This window comes from Amblyraja radiata, chromosome 15 (assembly GCF_010909765.2).
Source record: "Amblyraja radiata isolate CabotCenter1 chromosome 15, sAmbRad1.1.pri, whole genome shotgun sequence".
In the NCBI taxonomy this organism is placed as follows: Eukaryota; Metazoa; Chordata; class Chondrichthyes; order Rajiformes; family Rajidae; genus Amblyraja; species Amblyraja radiata.
The window spans coordinates 28,358,479-28,382,338 of record NC_045970.1 but is presented as its reverse complement, the minus strand read 5'-3'; the positions used below and the strand labels follow the sequence as shown (position 1 = coordinate 28,382,338).

The window sequence follows — 23,860 nt, the reverse complement described above, 5'->3', positions numbered from 1 at the left end:
CTATCAAGCATTCATTTCTTGCCAATTTTCCCCAAAGAAGAATTACACTGTTGTTAAACCTCTGAAAATAAACTATTGCACACATAGACGATGTAGACGTTGTTGGCTGGATGGGTTTTCTTTTTCAGCGCATTACACTGTTAAAATAACTGAAAGTGACAACAAGAGATGAACACCATGAAAGCATGTGTAACCTTTAACAAAACAAACACACGAGAAACTTGTAGGTAGCATTTCTTAGAATACACAGTTGGTGAAACATCTACTGTCAGAATCTCCTGCCTCAGAAATTAGCCTGTGGCATTTATGCATTGTCAGTGCTTAAAAATGGCAAGGAGATTCTCCTCCTTTATATGAAGAATGTGTTGTGTTTATTACACTGTCGCAACAGCACTAAAAGAGATAAACCCACACAAAACATTTTGTATATATGCAATGTGAAATAATGAGCACATCAGTAATTAAATAGAGAGGCTGTATTATGAAATGGCATGAATAACAAGAACAAATTTGACTTTCTAAAGCAACCTCATCAAACAATCTGATAAAATCTTGCTAGCAATTTCTTTCACTCTTACAATATGAGAAGGATGTCGTTGCCTAATATACTTTTGAAATGTACAACAGCAGCCACAGAAGTTCAGCCCATGTGCTATCAAGCATTCATTACTGTTTCCAAGGCAACTTGGATTAAGACAGTTCAGATTCAATTATTTCCAGTGTTTGGTGTCATTAAAGGATTAAATGACATTTCTGCCGACTTGAAACAACATTAGCTACATATTTCTCAAGCAAGGTCAAACTAAGAATTTTTTAATTTACAAAACTAAAATATTGAAAACCTTGGCTATTGACTCAAACAAATCATTATCAATTGTTTCACTGATTGCAGCTCTTGGACAATGTCATTTGTGAGAATAGAAGGCAAAAAATAATTTTGACAACATTAAATTATTGTGTTATATCTTTCAATAGGATTAACTTTCAGGCCAGAGTGATCTATATTTCCAGCTCTGATCTATGTGGTGTGACCAGCAAGTGAAGCAAATATAATTTGAGTTTGAATTATTTGATAATTTGATTTAAGTTATTTTGAGATTGAGGTGTTGCAATCAAAATTATTTAAAAAAACATGTGCCTGAGGCTGAATTTCTTGGATGTGAAAGAAGGGAGCAAATGGAATGAGAGTTTTGCAAAGTGATGGATTGTGTTCTTGAAGAGAGAGATCCTGGATTGAGGTTGTCTTACATTCCCTTGGGTGGAGGCATGGAATGGTGCTGCAACTGTTCATACCTCATCCATCACCTTTGTAGTTTAGTTTAGTTTCGAGATACAGCGTGGAAACAGGCCCTTCAGCCCACCGAGTCTGCACTGACCATTGATCCATGCACAATAACACTATCCTACACACAATAGGGACACTTTTTTACACATACACCAAGCCAATTAACCTACATACCTGTAAGTCTTTGGAGTGTGGGAGGAAATCGAAGATCTCGGAGAAACCCCACGCGGTCATGGGGAGAATGTACAAATTCCGTACAGACAGAACCCGTAGTCGGGATCGAACCCGGGTCTATGGCGCTGCAAGCGCTGTAAGGCAGCGACTTTACCGCTGCGCCACCGTGGCCGAGTTTCTTGGCAAGAAAGATTCGTATATACAATCACGTTGAGGGAAAACAACATCCCAACTCACCAGCATGGCTTTCAGCATTCGCCAGACACAAACATTTTGTTTTGGAATAAAAAGAAACTGCAGATGCAGGTTTACACCAAACATAGACACAAAATTCTGGAGGAACTCAGCGGGTCAGGCAGCTTCTCTGGAGAATGTGGATAGGTGACATTTCGGGTCGGGCCATTTTCTTTTATGCCTGGCAAGACCTTGCAAGTGGCCCATTTAGATTAGATTAGATTAGATTCGTTTATTGTCATTCAGACCTTTCGGTCTGAACGAAATGTTGTTTCCCTGCAGTCATGCATATAATTAAAAAATGACAAAAACACACAATCAACACAAATTTAACATCCACCACAGTGAGTTCACCAAACACCTCCTCACTGTGGTGGAAGGCAAAATCTTAAAGTCTCTGTCTCTTCCCTTTGTTCCCCCTCTGCGCCGAGGCGACGGTTCAAACTCCGCGGGTGGTCGCTGCCGCCGCCACAGCTCCGAGAGTCGGGTCTCCACTGCCGCCACCACAGCTTCGGGGCCGAGTCGGGTCTCCGCTGCTGTTGCCGCCGCCGCCACAGCTTCGGGGCCGAGTCGGGTCTCCGCTGCTGCTGCTGCGCCACGGTTCCGGGGCCGAGTCGGGTCTCCGCTGCTGCTGCTGCAGCCGCCGCCACAGCTTCAGGGCCAAGTCGGGTCTCCGCTGTTGCTGTTGCCGCCGCCACAGTTCCGGGGGCCGAGTCGGGTCTCCGCTGCTGCTGCTGCAGCCGCCGCCGCAACTTCGGGGCGGAGTCGGGTCTCTACCGCTGCTGCTGTTGCCGCCGCCACAGTTCCGGGGGCCGAGTCGGGTCTCCGCTGCTGCTGCCGCCGCTACGGCACCGATGCCGCAAGCTCCGCCATTAGGCCTCGGCGAAGACGGAGACGGGGAATACGACAAAAAAACAGAGTCGCATCCCCGGAAGGAAGACCAAAGCATGTTTCTCCCACCCCACCCACACACATACACAACTTAATAAAACAAAATTAACTAAAACATGACAAGAAACAAAAAGAAAGAAAAAAAACAGACGGACTGCAGGTGGGCCGCACTTAAGCCAGCACTGCCATCTTGAAGTCTAATCTAATCTGTGTACTAATTTCCCCTTTGACTCCATTAAACCAGGTAACCTACAGCAGCTACCACATTTTTACCAGGTAACCTAGATACCATATTTTTACCAGGTAACCTAGGTACCACATTCAGTCAAGTGTTGCTCGATGTAAAACGTAGCCATTCCCAACTCACCGATGAAATTCATTTGGTCACAAGTTGGAGCATCAGATGGTTCTGTCAAAACACATTCAGAGCATCAGTGAACAGTAAATGGTACATGATAAGCACTCAATGACACCTTCCCCCACTCTCTAGATGATTGAGAGCTACTTAAGGAGCAGTGACTGACTAAAATTAACTTATTACAGGTTTGATGAGGAGGATTTTCCATGTTGCAAATATGCGAGTGCAGTGGCTGCACTGGAACAGCTTGGTAAGAGGCTTCACTTACCCCGAGTACAAATCTCCAGCCATACAGCTGAAGTGTTCTCAAATCTTTTTGCTGTGCAGCAGTGTACTAATCTACGTTTTAATGTACCTTGTTATTGAAACTGCTTCAATTATGATAGGAGCCTCAGAAAAAAGGCCATCCACACCAATCTGGTTGCAAAAAAGATTTAACCTCATTCACATCTAAGATTCTATCACATCCGAGGGAAGACAATTTTAATTGAGCTCCTTCCTTTCAGCTGTTCAATTATCCGTCCCCATTAGTGATTGGGTGCAGCAAGACTTATGATCTGATCAATAGGTCACAGCTCAGGATGTTTAGTGTTTATGTTGCCTGATGTTAAGAGTTTCATCAAGCTGACATACTTGCTTTGAGCTACATCAGGGGGCTGCTCTTGGTATGCTCTGCTGCACTCTTCATTGATTCAGGGTTGTTCCACCATCCTGTAGACAGTTTAGTTTAGTTAATGATTGTCACGGGTACAGTGAAAACCTTTTTTGATGCGTGCTGTCCAGTCAGAGGAAAGACTCCACTGAAACTAAAGTGTAAGAATAAGAGAAAGAGTGAAAGACTAGCGTGTAAGATATGCTGGATACAAAGTTACCAATTGCCACGGTGAAACCCTTCAGTGTCTTGTGGATGCCTGGGTTTGAGTAAATTAGTTCTATCTCATTTAACATGGAGTGCTTTCTTAATATGAAAGCAATACTTGGGTTTCACAAGGTCTGTCTTACAGCCATTCTTCCATGAGATGTTGTGTTTGCAACGGACAGGATGGTGAAGAGTATTCTACCTCAAAGGACACCAAGTGCTGGAGTAACTCAACGGGTCAGGCGGATTCTCTGGAGAACATGGATAGATGGCATTTCGGGCTGGGAACTTTCTTCAGACTCAACCTTCTTCATGGTTAATGTCCTAACCAGAAACATCACCAGGAGCACCACAGTGGCGCAGTGGTAGAGTTGCTGTCTTACAGTGCCTGAGATGCAGATTCAATCCTAACTACGGATGCTTGTCTGCACGTTTGTAGGTTCTCCCTGTGACCCACGTGGGTTTTCTCTAGGATCATCGGTTTTCTCCCACACTCCAAGGATGTACAGGTTTGTAGGTTAATTGGCTTGGTATAATTGTAAATGGTCCCTAGTGTGTGTAGGATGGCGTAAATGCGTGAGGATCGCTGGTCGGTGCGGACACGGTGGGCCAAAGGGCCTGTTTCAGTGCTGTATCTCTAAACTAAACTCAAAGGTTCAAAGGTTATTTAATAGTCACATACACCATAGGTGTAGTGAAATGCTTATTGCCAATGCAGCACATAAAAAAAGAATAGACATAACAATAATAAAGCGATTTAAGCATAAAAAACATCCCCCCACAATGGTTCCCATTATGAGGGTAGGCACAATGTCCAGTCCCCATCCCTTGTCCACCCATAGTCGGGTCTATTATGGCCTCCGCAGTCGCCTTTATGGAGGCCCGATGTTCCAGGCTCTTCTCGCTGGATGATGGTGCTCCGGTGTCGGGAGAATCCTCACAGCAGCATAGGAAACCTGGAACGGCCACTTCTTTACTGGAGACCACGGCTTCCGATGCTGACAGGCCACGCTGGATGGAGCTCCACCACTGGTGATCTCGGCAAGAGATCCCAGGCTCCCGATGTAGAGTTCAGCGCCGCCGCCCGCAGCTGGCCGCTCCACAGACCCGCAGCTCCACGATGTTTTTCTCGGCGGTCTCAGCTCACCGGAGTTCCAGCGCGGCAACCCAGGCAAGGCATCGCCCGCTCCGCTCTGCGATAGCGCTCCAGCGCTGTGCCGCTACCAAAGCCGAGGTTCTGGCCGGTCCCGACAGGAAACGCCGCTCCAGGCCCGCTGGTAGGCCACGAGGACGGGTCGAAGGTGCTGCCCGGAGAAAAGCTGCCTCTCCGACCAGGTAGGGGCACCGAAAAGCAGTTTCCCCCTTCTCCCCCCCACCGCCCACATAAAAAAGACTAGAGCTCCAGAAACAATACACTAAAACTCACTAAAAATAAAAAAAGAGGTGAAAAAAACGGACAGCTGCAGGCTGGGCAGCCATACCATACAGGACGGCGCCCCCTATCACGTTCTGCTTAATCCACTGAGTTACTCCAGCACTTTGTGTTCTTTTATGTAAAACAGCATCTGCAGTTCCTTGATTTTACCTTAAGTTAGTTTTCTCACCACTGGCCTCAGCATCAGCCTGACAACTACATTTCTCAGAGCTGTCAACCTGAGCAGCAGCAGTGCCTCCATTTCTGGTGCTAGATGCTGAAGCATCTCACCCAGCATATATTCAATGTAAGCATCGAAGTATTAAAAGAAGGCAAATCGTGCAATATTCCCTTAGAAGTGGAATGAGATATCAACCAAGATTAGGCAGCCATGCACAGGAGTGGAGATCAAACATACTATTTGTAGAATAGTAGGAGACGTGTCAAAATATGAATTATGTCAAGGAAGGAACTGCAGATGCCAAAGAGAAACACAAAATGCTGGAGTAATTCAGCGGGTCAGCCAGCGCCTCTGGAGAAAAGGAATAGGTGACATTACGGGTCAAAACCCTTCTTCATACTGAGAGTCAGGGGAGAGGGAAATTAGAGTTATGAGATGGTACAAAACCTTTTGGACATAGGTCGGGAGGCATTGGACCAGTTCAGGTACGTGGAACATATTTCAGTGGGGCAGGTGCAGGCAGAAACAATGGGTGGCCAAGGCAGTTCTGTTTATGGATTTTGGGGAAAAGGTAAAACCAGGCCGTGCGGGGCTGGGGAACGATGTTGGAGGCTGTGGAGGGCAGACAGACGGAAGTGATAAAATCAGAGATGGTCTGCCAAATCTGTCAGAGATGTACCTTTTCATAACTAGTGTTTAGGAAAAATCACAAAATATGAGTTAAAATTGTATAGACCTTGAAACCCGTGCCTTGAAATACCACACCCAGCTTAATTGTCCGGCTAGAAACAAAAACTATGATGTTCAGGTGGAAATGATTGATTCAAAAGTGGGAATATACCCTTGGTGTTCAAAATCACTCAACCCAGCCCACATCGAACAGGCAGGATTTAAATCACTCCACTCTTCAATAATATAGCATGGTTTAACTCTCTGCACATTATTTTGGAAATGCCTTTACACGTTGAATATTTTTTTCTCCTTTAATCAGTCTTTGTACTGACCTCATTTTGCAGACATACAAAAAAAAGGTTTTGGCTTCCACAAAACTAATTTGACGAGTCATTAGACATTCAGAAGGTCACTTGGAATGTGAATGTCATTATGAGGGGCTCTGAAGTATTTGATTAGTAAGCGAGAGAGGCACAACATTAAATATTCTGTTCCTATAGAAATCTTGTTCCATATTTGCTCCTATTCTTAGAAGCAGTCTAACTATAAATTTTGCTGTGTGACTATTGCAACATGGGATTCACAGCAGGTGAGTAGGAGAGAGCATCATATTACACAGCACAATGTAAATGCATTTTCTGAGTGCTTGTGATTCCAATCTTGAAAGCCTAGTGGGACAATAAATTATCCATTTTCCTTTGTGAAACGCCATGTATTTGATACAAATATTTTTGGGCGTCTGCATTCAGAGGAAGTTTGACTGAGCTCAGGGTTCAGAGTTCAGTGAACCAGACCCAATTTTGGCTGGGTTTTTAATATAACCATATAACCATATAACAATTACAGCACGGAAACAGGCCATCTCGACCCTTCTAGTCCGTGCCGAACACATAATCTCCCCTATGACAGATGGTTAGATTTTTTCATTTGCTTGGTCTTTTTTCATGAAATATATTAGAGTGTTTTTAACTTGACATTTTAGGGAACAGGAAAATTTGATTTTGTGCAGAAATTAACTGTTTTTAGTTTAGTTTAGTTTAGTTTAGAGATACAGGCTCTTCAGCCCACCAAGTCCATGCTGACCATCGATCAACCGCAAACACTAGTTCTATGTTATCCGACTTTTGCATCCACTCTCTCTACACACTCGGGCCAATTTGCAGAGGCCAATTAACCTATAAGTCTATGGGATGTGGGAGAAAACCAGAGAACCCAGAGGAAACCCACTCAGTCGCAGGGAGAATGTGCAAACTGCACACAGACAGCACCCGAGGTCAGGATCAAATTCGGGTCTCTGACGCTGTAAGGCAACAGGTCCACCATCTGCACCACTATTTTAAGTATTTCATCAGAAACCTGCTTGGTTATTGTTAGTATAACAAAAATTACCAGTTGTGATGCCACTTGAGAATGATGATTAGTTGACTGGCTTTTTATAGCAAGGTACTGCATTGTATATTTATAGCAGGTTCAAGCTATGACGGCTTTGCTCAAGTTCAGGAAGAGCCATACATAATAGTTCAATAAATAAAGAGTAGATAAAGAATAAACCAAAGAATACAAAGTGAAACGACAGAATTAAAGTTATTTATTTCTTCTTGGATGTTGAAATATTTAAATATTTTCAGTTCATATTTTTGTGCAAAACAGTCAAGGCTGAGAAATAGGTCCTTCAGCTCAACTTGACCTGATGATCAGATTTTATAACGGAACTAGTCCCATTTACCTGTGTTTGTCCCATAACCCTCTAAAGCGTTTCTATCCACGTACCTGTTTAAATGTCCTTTAAGCAACCCTATTGTACCCACTTCTGTAGCTTCCTATGGTAGCTCATTTCATATGTTCACCACCTGTAGGTCCTGCCCATTAGGTCTCATTTAAATCTTTCCCCTTTTATATTTCTGGACTCTCCTACCCTGGGAAAAAGACTATGACCATTCATCTTATCTGTGTATGTCATGATTTTGTATATTGTCACCTCTCAGCCTCTAACACTCCAGGAAAAAAGTCTTAGTCTATCTTTTTTAATTCCTAGTAACATCCTGATAAATCTTTGCTGCATCCCTTTCCAGCTTAATGATGACCAGAACTGCATACAATACTTTAAATGTGGCCTCACCGATATCTTGTACAGCTGCAACACGGTGTCCCAACTCAATATCAAGTGTCCAATGAAGGCAAACATGCTACACATCTTCCTCCACACTCTGTCTACCTGTGTCACCACTTTCAGGGAACTTTGTACCTGTATCCTAGTAGAAACAAGGAACTGGTAGATGGGGTGGTCAAGAAGGCTTGTGACGCATTGGTCTTCATCAGTCAGAGTACTGAGTGTAGTTGGGAGGTAATGTTACAGTTGGACAGGACCTTGGTTAGGTCCCATATGGAGTATTGTATGCAGTTTTGATCACAGGTTGCAGGTTGGAAAGATGTTATTAAGCTGGAAAAGGTGCAGAGAAGATCTACAAAAATGTTGCCAGGACTCGAGGGCCTGAGCTATAAGGAGAGATTGAGCAGGCTAGGACTTTTGTTTTGCATTTATCAACATTTGACAATGTATTTATTGAATATAGTCTTCAGTGTTTCAACAACTAATTAATTTTTCGCATGGTTCATGTGTGCACACCAGTGTTGCCATGGTCTCCCTTCCAAAGAATACTTTTCAAGTGAGCTGTAGATAAACTCAGTTCCATACAATTTATTTAAAATATACAACATGAAATAATTATGCCCTGAATTTTATTCTGTAGTCTTGTTTAAAAAATTTCTTCACAAGAACATTAGAGGAGAAAACCTATAAATGATTTTTTTTGATGGAAGAACAGAGGTTAGTACTGAGTAAATTACAATTAGTACTCTGAAATACTCAGCAAATCGGTCAGCATAATAATAATAACAATAACAATAACAATAACAATAACAATAACAATAACAATAACAATAACAATAATAATAATAATAATAATAATAATAATAATAATAATATCTTTTATTGTCATTGCCCAGTTCAGGGGGGCTCCCTTTGGAGAAACAGAATTAACATCCCAGATTAATTTTGTTTTATCAGAAGATCATTCTGTCATTCACTTTAGTATGCAGAAGTAAACGTCTTCTATTTTAATTCCTTCAAGTTGCTTTGTAAAGATACTACACATTGATAATTTCCTCTGATAATTAAACCATAGAAGAGCACAGGAACAGGCTCTTCAGCCCACAATGTCTGTGCCAAACATGATGCCAAGACCAACTCTTACTTGCCTGCACATAATCAATATTCCTTCATTTCCTACATATCCAAGTACCTATCCAAAAAAAATCCTGCACCGCATAGCTCCTTTAAACTTAGCCCCTCTCGGTTATGGCCTCTAGTATTTGATATTTCCATCCCGGAAAAAAGATCCTAACTGCCTACTCTTTCCATGCCTATTTGCCTATCTATCTTGGCTATGCCTATGTAATTAACCGACTTGCAGACAAAACAGTAGATATTTAAATAGATTAGTTTATTGCTATATATGCCAGGCTGCAATGAAATTCCTTGCTCATTTAAAGCTCACAGGGTAAATAGTACATGCAGTACATAGAGTGATGATAAATACAATGACAAACACAAAAGAGCAAATGGAACATGACTGGTAACCCAGGCAAAGCCCAGTAATAGTATTTTTTATACAGTAGCATTTGTATCACTAAGAATGTCTCAGAGTAAATCAAAAGAAAATGAACCCTGTCGATTTAATTGCCTTTATATTCTCACTTTTCTTATAGCAAAGAATCTTAAAGCTTGTGTGCAACAGAGCCTCTCCTGCACTATGTCGGAACATACACTCTGTGATTAGCTTCAGCTAACATCAGTCACTCTGACTTCTGTGATTGCTTTTAGTAAGGTGCAGGAAGGAACTGCAGATGCTGGTTTAAACCAAAGGTAGACACAAAATGCTGGAGTAACAGAAACGTCACATGCTGCCTGTCTTGCTGAGTTACTCCAACTATTTGTGTCTATTGCTTTTAGTAAGATAGACACAAACTGCTGGAGAAACTAAGTGGGACTGGCAACAACTCTGGAGAGAAAGAATAGGTGATGTTTCAGATTGAGACCCTTCTTCGAAGAAGGGTCTGAAGAAGGGTTTCGACCCGAAACATCACCCATTCCTTCTCTCCAGAGATGCTGCCTGTCCTGCTGAGTTACTCCAGTATTTTGTGTCTATCTTCGATGTAAACCAGCACCTGCACTTCCTTCCTCCACATTGCTTTTGGTAATATTGGTGATCAAAGGTTGGATTCAATTGTCCAGGAATAATACAAATATTGTGTTTGAGTAATGCACAAGATTGTGCTTTTTATTGTGGTGTAAAGGGGATTATAATCTGCTAATTCAGCTTTGCTTTTACATTTTAAATGGGTTTTCAAAGGGAAATGTTGGATTCATCATCCCTGCAGTTAGCCAATCTCCTGTCAAACTAACATGTCCCTTGTCACTAAAGATGGTCTGGAAGAACATAGGTTTAAAATAATTATGTTCTGTTCTTGTTGGAATTAATTTTGAAATGGAATAAGCTCATAAATGTATAATTAATCCATGCTTTGCCTTACTTACTGTTACATTTTATCTTCTACAAACTCATTTTGTAGGTGCTTGCCTGTTATCTTATCATGTACTTCAGGTATCAAATTCATTTTAAAATGGGGATCATAATTCCTTTGACAGGGATTTTTTTCATTACGAGAGAGACAAAGATTTTTAAAAGTACCCAAATGGTCCACATATGCTAACTTTTGCACTAAAAATGTGAACAGGACTAGTGCATTTAATGAAGTTAGCGTTTAGATTGTCAACCACATTATTGTGGATATGGAATGACATCCAGGCCAAGCTGTTTGGGGATAGCATATCGTCATCATTACAGGGACAGGGTTGAACCTTCTCCATATCAATAGATCAGGCATGTGGACAATGGTGGAACAATTTAATAACTGCGCCATCGTTCTTATTTAGCAATGGTAAGAAAAGTAGTGTGCCACCATTTACAGCAAAGCACCTAATTCTATGTCGGTCTACCATTGAATCAAAAGAGAGTGGTTGGTGCAATGCATTGCGACACTTTCACGTCCTGATAACTTTTTGCTAAGTCTGGAGGGTTTGACATATAAGGAGAGGCTGGATAGGCTGTATGATTTTCCCCTGGAGCATAGAAGGCTGAGGGGTGACCCTAGAGGTTTAGAGAATCATGAGAGGGTATAGATAAGTCGAATAGCCACTGCCTTTTCCCCAGGATAGAGGGGTCTAAAATTAGTGGGTATGGTTTTGAGGTGAGAGGGGAAAGATTTAAGAGGGACCTGAGGGCAACATTACCATTGGAGAACATGCAAATTCCACACAGACATCATCTGAGGTCAGGACTGAACCCGGGTAACTGGCACTGTGAGGCAGCAGCTCTACTAGTTGCATTGTGCAAATAAAAGAAAATAATTAACTAACCACCAAATGACATACCCTAAGGATATAACCAAATAACTAACTATCCAAGGACCCAACTAAATCACAATGCAAAATGTATGGAAATTAAATGGTAAACTTGATTTTGAATATAAACCTGCAGGAACAGTCAGCCCAAATGTAGTCCACTGAGAATGGCCCTGCCAGCTGCACCACTTTTAAGTCAAACATTGTCCTCTTTTAAGTCAAACATTTCCATTGATGCAATAAACACCGTTAACATTAACAATTTTTATAAAGCCATTATTAAAAAAACTCACGCTGTCAGCCACTTGTCTGTCATGTATAATTGCAAACTTGCATCTAACTCAGTTGAAAGTTCTTTACAGATTGTTCTCAATCCCTGGAAGATATATAAAGGTTCATTCAAAGTTTAGCACCCATCGGTAGAGCAAAAATAATAGCGATTTCAACTAATGTGTGCGTAATAGAAGGAAAAACTATTGTGCACAGAGTGGTGATGTTAGCAATCAGGAAGCAAGTGACTGCAATGGTATGTTATTATGGGAGAATCTAGGCAGGCAAGGCACCCTGCAGTAAAGCAATCGGATTGAACTTGAAGCCTGTGTATTTTATTGCTTGCAGGAAAATTAGATGTTCAACAGTCTGGGTTGTTTATTTGCATTTTTCAAATCTTAGGTTAATAGTATTTGAATTAATGAACCATCTGTCAGGATTCCATTAGCCATCATTTCTGTCTGGTCCCTTTTCTATTTTAATTTAAATAAATTGAATGGCATTCGGAATTTAAGAGACAATGAAGATTCTTGTCATACTGGTCATGCAGTCATCCATTCTAGCTCCACATTTTATATTCTTTATTTCTAATAAATGGGTATCAGTTGGCTTGGGATATCTGTAGTTTTCATTAAGAAACTTTGGAATTTCATTCTCAATGGTCATTTACACAAACTTTTCCTGGATAATGGGTGAGGTTTGCCAATTTCACTCAGTACTGTAAGAGATAACCAAGAATTCCTTCCCAATTACAGTCTTTCCCCATATGAGGAGCATCCAGCCTATGGACATCCCTCCATATGTACCAGCTTCTGTAACACGATTACATTTAAAGGTCGACATACCTTCATACAAATGGCAAAACTAGTTTTCTCCCTCCCTCCACTTTAAATAATTATTTATTCTTATCAGCTGTGATTGACACAACTTACAGCATGGAGCCATGGATACAGGCCCTTCGGTCAAACTTGCCCATGCTGATCAAGATGCCCCATCTATGCTGCTCCCACCTGCCTGCGTTTGGACCATATCTCTCTAAACCTTTCCTGTCCATGTACCTGTCTAAATGCCTTTCACAAAATGTGCTTTTAAGGCTATTTGTTACATTAATGCCGAGGTATTATTACCACGTTGAGTGATTTTTTTGCATTTTCCAATTTAACAACAAAATTAACGTGAACCTGTCTAAATAGAATCCATTCATTAACCAGTGACGGCCTGTAGATAATGCAATAAAATAAAAATAAATAAAATAAAATTATCAAACGACTGCCATTGAAACAGGCTCAGCGACATAGACCATTCAGTTCACGGTGAATGTTATTACTGCTGGTTGCTCGCTGAAGGAGAAGAGGATGGCAGTCATGACTGCAACAGAGCAGCACACTCTGGCGCCAATGCAGCAGGCTCCGGCGCCAGTGCAGCAACCTATCTGATGGCAATCATGGGATTCTGAAACACAATTCACTCCTTTGCAAGGCAATGCCCATCTTCACAGTTGCTCCTCAATCCCACATCCAGTTTTTAATAATCCCATACTCATTCAAGTAGGCAAGTGCTATAAACCTGCACGGGAAGGTAGACGCTCCCGCCCTCATGAGTCTCAGGCAGATGGGGCTCGTCAGCCTGGGAAGGCAGTCCATCTAGGAGAGGGAAAACTTTGATTTAAAACCTCCACTGCCTTGTGGCCATATCCAGTCATGGAAAAGGCTCCTGGAGTAAACCTCAAGAAAAACCGGAATTGGAAACCCCAAGGCAGTTCGTCGTTGTCTACAACCTCGCTCTGGCAGCTCCTGCGACGGCGCTGGTGCCAAACTGTAATGGCCCTGCTGTTCCTTTGGATCGATCAGCGACGTGGAGAGGGGGAATGTGCTGCACGGGCAACAGCCTGTCCTCCATATGACATCGCCCAGGCTTGCATCCGACCACACATCACCTGCAAACTAGGATGCATCACCCCTGTTCAGACATGACCCAAGGGGGCCTACTACTACTCATTCAATGCTCCACTAACTGGCCTCTACTCAATACAATTAACCCTATACAAAACTCTGCAGTTCATACCTCATCCACATCAAGTCCTTCTCCCCCGGTGCCCACTGATTGCAATGGATTCTTTCTCCACCAAAACCTCTTCTTCCAATCCTCGCATGGGCGAGCTTTTCCCCACCACCTCTAGCCATGCAAGCTCAAAACGGTCAACTTGTGGGTCAGCAATTTCACTTGTCTCCCTATTACATGCACTTTGAGCAAATATTGACGTTCAAAATCTCTCTCTCGAAATCCCCTCCCCTGCTCTCTTGCTTTTTCCTACTTTAAGATGCTCTTTCAATTCAGCTCTTTGACTAAGTTTGCTCAGCATCAGAATTGCTGCCTGGCCCACTGAGTTACTCCAGCACTTTGTGTTTCACTCAATATTCCAGCATCTGCAGTTTCTGGTGTCTCCTCTTTGACCAAGTTATTGGTTTTGGTCACCTGCCCTAATGCTACCTGCTGCCATAATTTGACTGAAAAGAATACTGCGCGACCATTGTGTTTAAAAGAAACAGAGCAAGTGATGAGCCAAAATGGTCTCTCACTGGCCAATAATGAACGCACAGAACATTGAAGTTATCAACAAAAATTGGGCTGCAATTATATTGATCAACACCCAGAAGGATAAAAACATATAAACTAAAATGTACAGGTAAACATAATGTGTTACATTACTATAGCAGTTAGCAATTGAACATGATTATAAAAACTTAAAAGACTATTTGGCTGGCAATAGAATGCAGATGACAGATTGCATGACCAGCATGTAATGGACATGGATTTAAATAATTTCAGCCTTCATTTAAAGTGATATGCTAAACAGCATTGTTATCTTAACCAGGCTTGACAAGAAACTATGGTGCTTTAAATAACCAGCTGTCGCCAACCTAAAAAGTTGAATTTATTCATTACTGGCAGTCAGAAAAGGCATGCACTCATTGCAGTCTGAATGTAAATGAAGGCCAAAAGCCTTTTCTGTCTCCGTTCACTGAAAGACACCCGCTGTGTAAACTGCGCAGTGAAGTTTATTCATTTGCATTAAAGCTGGATTAAAGCTCTCTTTGATATAATGAACAAGCATGTCTACTGGCTGAAATGAACAGAAATCATGTTCGTTCTGCAAAAGAGCTGCTGCTTCAGCTTGAAGTACAGGATTTATCTTCTCTGCAATAGTAATTTTTTTACTATAAAACTGAAAATGAAACTAGCATTGACTGAAGCGTGGCTTTATTGTACTATATCTTGAGGAATTATGCATTATGGTTCTGAGGTAGGTTCACATAACCACATTGTTGTCTAGCCCATGTTGACGCCATTTGGCCCATCTTGTTTGTGCCAGCTCTTATAGTTATATAACAAAGGAACTGGTCCTTCGGCCCAACTTGCCCATGCTCCCCCAGATGTCTCATCTACACATCCCACATTCCTGCATTTGGCCCATATCTCTCAAAACCTTGTTGTTATAGTCTGTGCTTCAACTACCTCTTCTGACAACTTGTTCTATGCACCCACCACTTTCTTGGAATAAAATACCAATAACATTGATTCCCCTATATTTTTCCAATTCCCAGCAAAGAATGAAATCAATTCCCTTTAATGGGCTGGAAAATGGTCAAGAAGTGGAAACTGCTCTCCTTTCTACTTTAAGATGCCCCTTCAAATCTAGTTCTTTGACCAAGCTTTCGATTTTAGTTACCTGTTCTCATATGTTGTCTGACAATGATCCTCTGAAACTCTTATGTTTAACAGGGTGCTAATGTAAATCCAATTGTAATTTGTAGAGAAAAAAATTATATAGAAATTGCAGTCCCAAGTCCTTAGCGGCCTGCAATCTGGTGCCTAGATATTTGATCGCAGGATTTTGTGCCCGTGCACTGCAGCAGGGAAGTAGAGAATGCACTGGAGGTAGATGGGAAAGGCGCATTCTAGTGTAAATCAAATCTGCTTCCACCACATCTTCAGTCAAGTTCACCATAAATCACTGATTTTTAAAAATATATAAAACATTTACTAATTTCTCCTCCACCTCTAGATAACTTGGCCTCTTTGTCAGTAATCTTTAGCCCACAACCTGTGTTTAACAGACATCTTGCCTGTGAGAAACAAACTACTGCAGGAACTGAGAGGGTCAAGAGATAAAAGTCGGAGGGAGGGGTGAGGCAAGGGCTGGAAAGCTGTTGGAGTGCAGTCAAAATGACTGAAGAAACGTGCAGGGTCTTGATCTGAAATATTGACCATCTTTTTCCCTCCACTGATGCTTCTTGACCCACTGAGTTCCTCCAGCAGTTTGATTTTTGCTCTGGATTCCAGCAACTGCAGTCTCAACCTTGCCAGCAAAAACAGTTTCTCCTAACTTATTCCAACAAAATTCTTCATAATTCCATATGCCTCAATGATTAGTCAATCATTGCTCTGGGGGGACATCATTTATGGCAACAACAATCTTATTTTCCTCTCATCCATCTGTTGAAAGTGACACTTGCTCTATAATTGTTACACTTCCTCTTTTGCTCATATATCAGCCACTGAATGTGGGTTGACTGTAATGCAAATAAAGCATAAATCTACACTTTTGTGCTGGTTGATGTCAAACATGGAGCATCCTTCAGTCACTTGATCATTAATAGTCAATAGTCTCGGTCTGTTACCAACCATAAAAGGGGCTTGAAATAAAGTGAGCAGCTAAACGGACTCATTTTCCTATTGTTACTAGAAGTCTAAGATATAAATTTGAAAAGCTTTTCAATGTACCTTTAAGCTTAAGTTATTTAGAAACTGATTATCCTCTGCAAACATAATTCTACATATTTTTTATAGAATTGCAGAAGACTAACATAAGCTTGGTGAATTGACACCAGTATTAAAATTGCTTAGATGTTGTGAAAATCCCAATTTTAGTTGTTTTATAAACCAACCAGCCCAAGGAGGGGAGATATTTAAAAGAGACCTCAAGGACAACCTTTGTCATTCAGAAGGTGGAAATGGAGGAAACATTTTTAAAGCAACATTCCTTTGTTAAAAATTAATTTCAAAACACTATTTTGTTGCATTTGTTGCTGGCAGATTTTGAACTTGATATTTTGAGAGAAAACTAAGAAGATAAACAATTTTCTTAACCTTGACACAGTTTTGAGTGTAATTGTGCTGGGTCTATAGATGGGGTCAAAACTGAATATCCTACCTTGATATAAGTCTCACATCCTCCTATAAAGTAGTACCAACACACTGTGGTTGTCAACCCATATGGCCCAACCCTGCAAATAATGGCTGTAGCCAAGGAGGACTTCTGCTTCAATTTGGAGAAATGTCCTAGCTTACATCCCATTAGGAGACACATTGATGCACCTGAGAACTATGAAGTGTGGAACATTCCCCAATATCTCGGGTGCCACCTCTCATTCAAGGAAAATATTGATATAGTTCACTGTCACCTGAGGACACCGGCAGTGTTTAATTGTCTGAGATTAGTTCAATGTAGTGTATGATTGTCAAGTGTACAGTGAAAAGCTTTTTGTTGCGTGCAATACATTCAGCGAAAACACTATACATGATTACAGTTAAGCTGTCCAGTGTATAGATACAGGATATGGGGTATAACGTGTAGTGCAAGATAAAGTCCAATAGAGTCCAATTAAAGATAGTTCAAAGGTCTCCAATGAGGTAGATGGGCTAGGAGATGTTGCCCCAGAGATCCCTTTAAATCTCTTCCTTCTCAGACAGATTTTGTTTTAAAATAGAGTTTTTAAATATCAAGATCTTGAACTTAGAACAAAGTTAAAGGTCTAGCAGCAGAAATGATCCCTCCATTTCTGTATCCTTCCGACACCTGGACTATCTGCAGAGGACATCTTCATGCATTGGAAAAATGCCATCCATGTATAATCCTCCAAAGGCACTGGCAGGAAGAGAGTCCTCACCCATGTTAATATCTCCAATATTGCAGCCTTAATTGGACTTATTTACCTCTATAACCATATAACCATATAACAATTTCAGCACGGAAACAGGCCAACTTGGCCCTTCTAGTCCGTGCCGAACACTTATTCTCCCCTAGTCCCATCTACCTGCACTCAGACCATAACCCTCCATTACTTTCCCGTCCATATAACTATCCAATTTATTTTTAAATGATAAAATCGAACCTGCCTCCACCACTTCCACTGGAAGGAAGGCTCATTCCACACAGCTACCACTCTCTGAGTAAAAAAGTTCCCCCTCATGTTACCCCTAAACTTCTGTCCCTTAATTCTCAAGTCATGTCCTCTTGTTTGAATCTTCTCTACTCTCAATGGGAAAAGCTTATCCACGTCAACTCTGTCTATCCCTCTCATCATTTTAAAGACCTCTATCAAGTCCCCTCTTAACCTTCTGCGCTCCAAAGAATAAAGACCTAACTTGTTCAACCTTTCTCTGTAACTTAGTTGCTGAAACCCAGGCAATATTCTAGTAAATCACCTCTGTACGCTCTCTATTTTGTTGACATCCTTCCTATAATTAGGCGACCAAAATTGTACAATTTTAACATTACATCCCAACTTCTATACTCAATGCTCTGATTTATAAAGGCCAGCACACCAAAAGCTTTCTTTACCACCCTATCTACAGTACATGAGATTCCACCTTCAGGGAACTGTGCACAGTTATTCCTAGATCCCTCTGTTCAACTGCATTCCTCAATTCACTACCATGTACCATGTACGTCCTATTTTGATTTGTCCTGCCAAGACAAATCAAAATAGGACCTACATGGTAAATGGTAGTGAATTGAGGAATGCAGTTGAACAGAGGGATCTAGGAATAACTGTACCTCTACCAAGCATATAATTTTCATTTCATTATCGCCAACCTCCTGAAAAAGATGCTCTAACCCAAGCCCTGTCTTGGAAAGGTATAGCTATCCTACTAACATACAGAACTCCATAGAACACAGGACATAGAACAAAACAGTACAGGAATAGGCCCTTCGGCCGACAAAGTTTGCACCAATGTATGTGGCCATAGCCCACAGCTACTGATAACTGCTCAAAATGGAGATGGAGCAGTTGGGATGACGTTGACAACAGCACCTACCCATTGGGAACATAAAAAAGCTACAGTGGCAGAGTGGCAGAGTGGCACAGCTTGTAGAGCAAATTACCTCTCAGCGTCAGCGGAGTTTACATGTTCTCCCTGCAACTGCATGGGTCTCCTCCGTGTGCTATGGTTTCCCTCCACATCACAAAGATGTGTAGGTTTGTAGGTTAATTGGTCACTGTAAATTGCCCCACATGTGGTGAGTGGTAAATTGCCCCTCCTGTGCATATGAGTGGTGGTATCTGGGTGGAACTGATGACTATATGGAGAGAATAAAATTAGATTAGTGTTGGATCAGTGTAAATGGGATTGAAGATCAATATGGGTGTGGTGGGCCAAAGGGCTTATTTCCATTCTGCATCTTTTTTTTAAAAACACACTTAAACATGTTGTTTGATCCAGAGAGAGTAAAAGATGGGTTCATGCCAAGGTAATAACTGCTGCAGCTAAGCCGAGGGTCAATGGTGCAAAGAGTGCATCACCTCCCAAACTACCCACCTGCCCAACAAGCAAGTACCTTCAAAAGCAAGGTGCACAGGCACCACACACCGGCCACATCAGCCACCTCAGAACCCACAGAACTGGAGAGGAAGTGAACGGTACTCGGAGGATTGTTCGTCTGGGTTGGTTTATCCTTCTTGCAAATTTAAGTGTAATTATATTTTCCTGTAGCTCAAATCCCGCAGCACCCAAACAGAAATAACAACCTATTAGTGCTGTGCCTCAAAATAATTCGTTGCACTGAATCATGACATTTATCTGTCTCTCTCCCGCCTCACTAATAAGAAGCTACGTTAGCATGAGATGAGAAAAGGATTCTTCGTGCATTTTCTTGTTTCACCCTCCCAGCTAACGAATACGCAGCGAGGGACATAACACCAGTTTGATGTTAAAAATAAATAAGATAATCCAAATCAATTTCTGAGCTGACAGAATAATAAGTGAATGCTGATTCTAAATCTGGCACCACTCTTCCTACAAAGCCCATTGAGTACATTAATATTTACTTATCTCAGCAGGTCTGACTGCTGTTGGAAAGAAAGACACCTTTGTCACTTAGGGAAGAGTGATTCAGTGCCAATTTGCTGTAAAATCGCTGTGGACATATCTTGTGGTAATGAAACCTAAAATGAATGTGATTGGAAGAGTGTGGCTGTTGTAATAGAGATATACATCTATCTACATTGTGAAGATCATGAATTAAAAAAAAAATAACATCCTTAGAAAAATCACATGCAGCGCTGATTTATTTTGCACAATATGTAGGTATGTTGCAAAGCCTACCTGAAGCGTCTTTGAAAATCTGCCGCTGAGGGTGTGCGCGATTTTGGCGCCGTTTAGAGGGGGCGGGTTTAAAACGCGATTTTCTCTAGGCTGTTCAAATCGAAGATGTTCAGCCTAGTTAATTATTAACGAAAAATCGCTGGAAGACCCCGTCGCAAAAGCTATTATTAGTTTTAAAGGCCTCGTAAAATAGTTATAGTAGTTTAAAAATCAATCTCTAAACCCGTGACCGCCAGCAACCGCAGAGTCTCATAAAGCAAACAGCTGAAGTTAGGCTGTATATATTTACATTAAAAAGGGCTTCTAAAGATCCCTTTATACAAAGTTTAATATTGCGAGTAGCTCAATTTGGGCCCATTATATCGCGCAGTATTTTTCTGGGCATTTGGGGCACAAATCTACCGCAATGTGAACGTTCTAAACCAGCGCGTTCCACAGGGACCCACTAGAAAGCTGATTTAAATGGGCATTTATTTACAGCAATTGAACACTAAATTCCTTCCATTTGGCCTATAAATTAATGTAAATGAGATTTAAAAATCATGTTTTATTGTGAATTATTTGTGAATATTATTTGGACATTTAGGCTATTTAAAAATGTTAATCATTTATTAAGAAATGGATAGATGTTTAGATCTAGTAATTGAAGTCTGAAATTAGCTACAATTAGGTAACTAACTAATTATATGCTTTAATTTCAGGTCATCCAAGTAAGATTATTTTATATTTGTTTCAGAATGCTTCAATCTATGATAACTGAAAATTTCATTCAGTTTTCTTAATTTTTAAGAAAGTTATGGGCTTTTGACTGTTCAAGATCACAGCTTTTTTGTTATGTCCATAGAAAATCAATAGGGAACAAGATGCTCATTTCCCAGTATGAAAATGGCCATAACTTATTAAATACTTGAGATATGAAAGTGAATTAGGTGTCAAATTAAACTTATTTTTATGCTTTATCTGATGGGATAAATTACAGACTTGATTTTAAAAATCTCAAAATTTTGTAACATTGCTACAATATGGTTGTCAAACATTAAAGGAAGTGAGTGATAACTGAGGTGAACAGAACAGAATTTTTAATATGCGGTTTCTCCGTTCAAATGGAACATCAAAAACAGAATAGTCCTGAACAGATCACTTAGGGTATTGCTTGCAGGTTGGGATTGAAATATTGTTGAGATGCTCTTTGTACCCATGGTAACAGAACCACTGGCCTAAACATTCAAAAACTTAAATCAGTCACAAAGACTCATGACCACTGTGCAGCTCAGGACCCAAGATTTACTTTTGAACTTTGGTGATTGGTTTGCATCTCTAACCACCATGAAGCTAAATACACTGGACGAAAAGTAAATTAATTTCCTGCAGCATTGTTCAATGGGAAATATGCACCATTCAGATAAAGATCTTTGCCATTCAGTTATATCAGGGACATTTCTGGAGGCAGAAAACAACTGCAGATGCTGAAATCTTCAGCAAAAAAAAACAAAGTGTTGGAGGAATGTAGAGGGTGTGGCCATCCCACTATCGAACCACTCGGCTCGGGGATGGACTAGTCCGGGGGCGGCCCTTAGCTACAGGGATAAAGGGCAGGGGTTTGGACGCGATCGTCCTCTTGCCGACCCGACTGGACAAGAGAACAACAACTAATAAAATTCCTCCCGAAATACCCAGCTCCTCGCCTTCATTTCGGGCTTATCGCCGCGCCACAAGGGTCAGACAGCATCTGAATCTCAGGAAGGGTCCCAACCCAAAATGTCACCAATCCATTCCCTGCACAGATGCTGCCTGACCCGCTAAGTTCTTCCAATGCTTTATTTTTTGCCCATTTTATCTCTGTTACTGGGATGAACTCAGAACTGAAGATGAAGTGCAGAGAAAAAGGTGCCTGCTGAACAAATATTAAAGGAAGTGAGTGATAATTGATGTGTACAGAACATAATTTTTAATATGCAGCTTCTTTTATGCTAAAGGACACAAAGTGGCGAAGTATCTCAGCAGGTTAGGCAACATCTCTGAAGAACATGAACAGGTGTAGTTTCAAGTCGTCTTTTTATATTGTCAAATAGGAATAAAGACTTTGTCTCACATTTACCATGCTGATTGGCTTATTTTATTTTCTACCGAGAGGTGAAACTTTCAAACGTTTAAATAGCTCAACAATTGATGGACCTGAACACTCAAAAATGAAACTTAATGAAAATGTGATTATATCACCTCCCTTCAACTATTTTGTGTTTCAGCATGAGAGGGATTATAACATTAGAGACATTCATCTTGTAGTGATGTGTTAATGAAGAATTGCAGACATCAAGCTGATAGTAAAAAATATATGTATTTAACAATGAGGTAAACAAGCACTGACAATCAAACTGCTGAGGTAAAAGCTTTATCACACTTCAGGCTATCATAAAATGTGGAGCCACCAACAGAAACAAAGTAATGCCCAAGAGGAAAAGACACACATATTAACATACAGACATTTATAAAGGATATTGAGAACACCTTTTTTACTCACCTTCTGTCCCCTCTGTCCAGCTTCCGGGTTCACCGTTCGCAGGAGTTCCCACGGTAACCGCAAGAGTTATTACGGATATCGCACGGATATCGCACTGGCCACTACGTTCATATAATGTTGCAATGCTCAACCACAAGTGTACAAGTCACTCTTGGAGAAATTCAAGCTTGCTTGAATTTTCTCCCGAGTCACCAAGTTACACGATTACCTGCCGTTAGCGCCACGGTGGTCCACGGTGGTCCACGAATGCCGTACTGTTATCGCACGAGGTTCCCACGATGTTAAACTCTGGTTAACTCTTGCGTCAAGTCGCCCCGTGAGAAAGGCCTATGAGAATTCATTCACTCTGAGGCACAATAAAACATCCCAATGAACTGAAAAGTTCTGAATTTTAGTTTGGAGCTGCACTATATGCAGTATCTCGTGGGATGCATTTGCTGAAGAGTTCTGCATTCCTAACAGAATGGATATCCACTTGGAATATGCACTTGAAAACTGATAACCACATTCCAATTTATTTAAGACAGTATATGGAAGATAGAGGCGTACAGTACGGGCACAGGCCCTTCAGCAAGCAACGATGGTGCCTAACATGATGCCAAGACACCCATCACTCTTCGTGTAAAAAAACTATCCCTGCATATTGCCTTTAAACTTTGGCCCTCTCACCTTAAAGTTATGCCTTCTAGCCTTTGATATTTCCACCATGGGCAAAAGGTTCTAACTGTCTACCCTACATAAGCCTATCATAATTTTTGAAAATTCTATCAATCCAAGTTCATCCTATTTTTCCCATACAGTTAATACCTTCTGATCCAGGCAGCATTCTGGTAAACTTCTTCTGCACCCTTTCCAAAGACTCCACATTGTTCCTATAATGGGGTGACAGAGTAATATCTGTAATATGTGCAATGAATACTGTAATTTCACAAATGTTACTACATCAATCTCACCAAAATTCTGGAAGGTGAAAGCTTTTTTATTTGTCATTTGTTTTGGATCTACATATTGCTGGCACAGCCAGTATTTATTGTTTAATTGTCGTCAGCATTTATCGACTGATGTCTATTACAAACCCACTGACTCCCACACCTATCTCGACTACACTTCTTCCCACCCTGCTTCCTGTAAAGACTCTATCCCCTA

General features: G+C 41.1%; 1 long non-coding RNA gene across 1 annotated transcript; it reads right to left on the bottom strand.

Annotated features, from left to right (window-relative positions):
• Positions 1–2,872: 2,872 nt before the first annotated feature.
• LOC116981616 lies at positions 2,873–23,616 on the bottom strand. The gene is made up of 3 exons (XR_004414256.1): positions 23,522–23,616; positions 11,826–11,908; positions 2,873–2,993 (listed from the first exon to the last, which is right to left on the bottom strand). It is a non-coding gene; the product is annotated as an uncharacterized LOC116981616 (long non-coding RNA).
• Between the last annotated feature and the right edge of the window lie 244 nt (positions 23,617–23,860).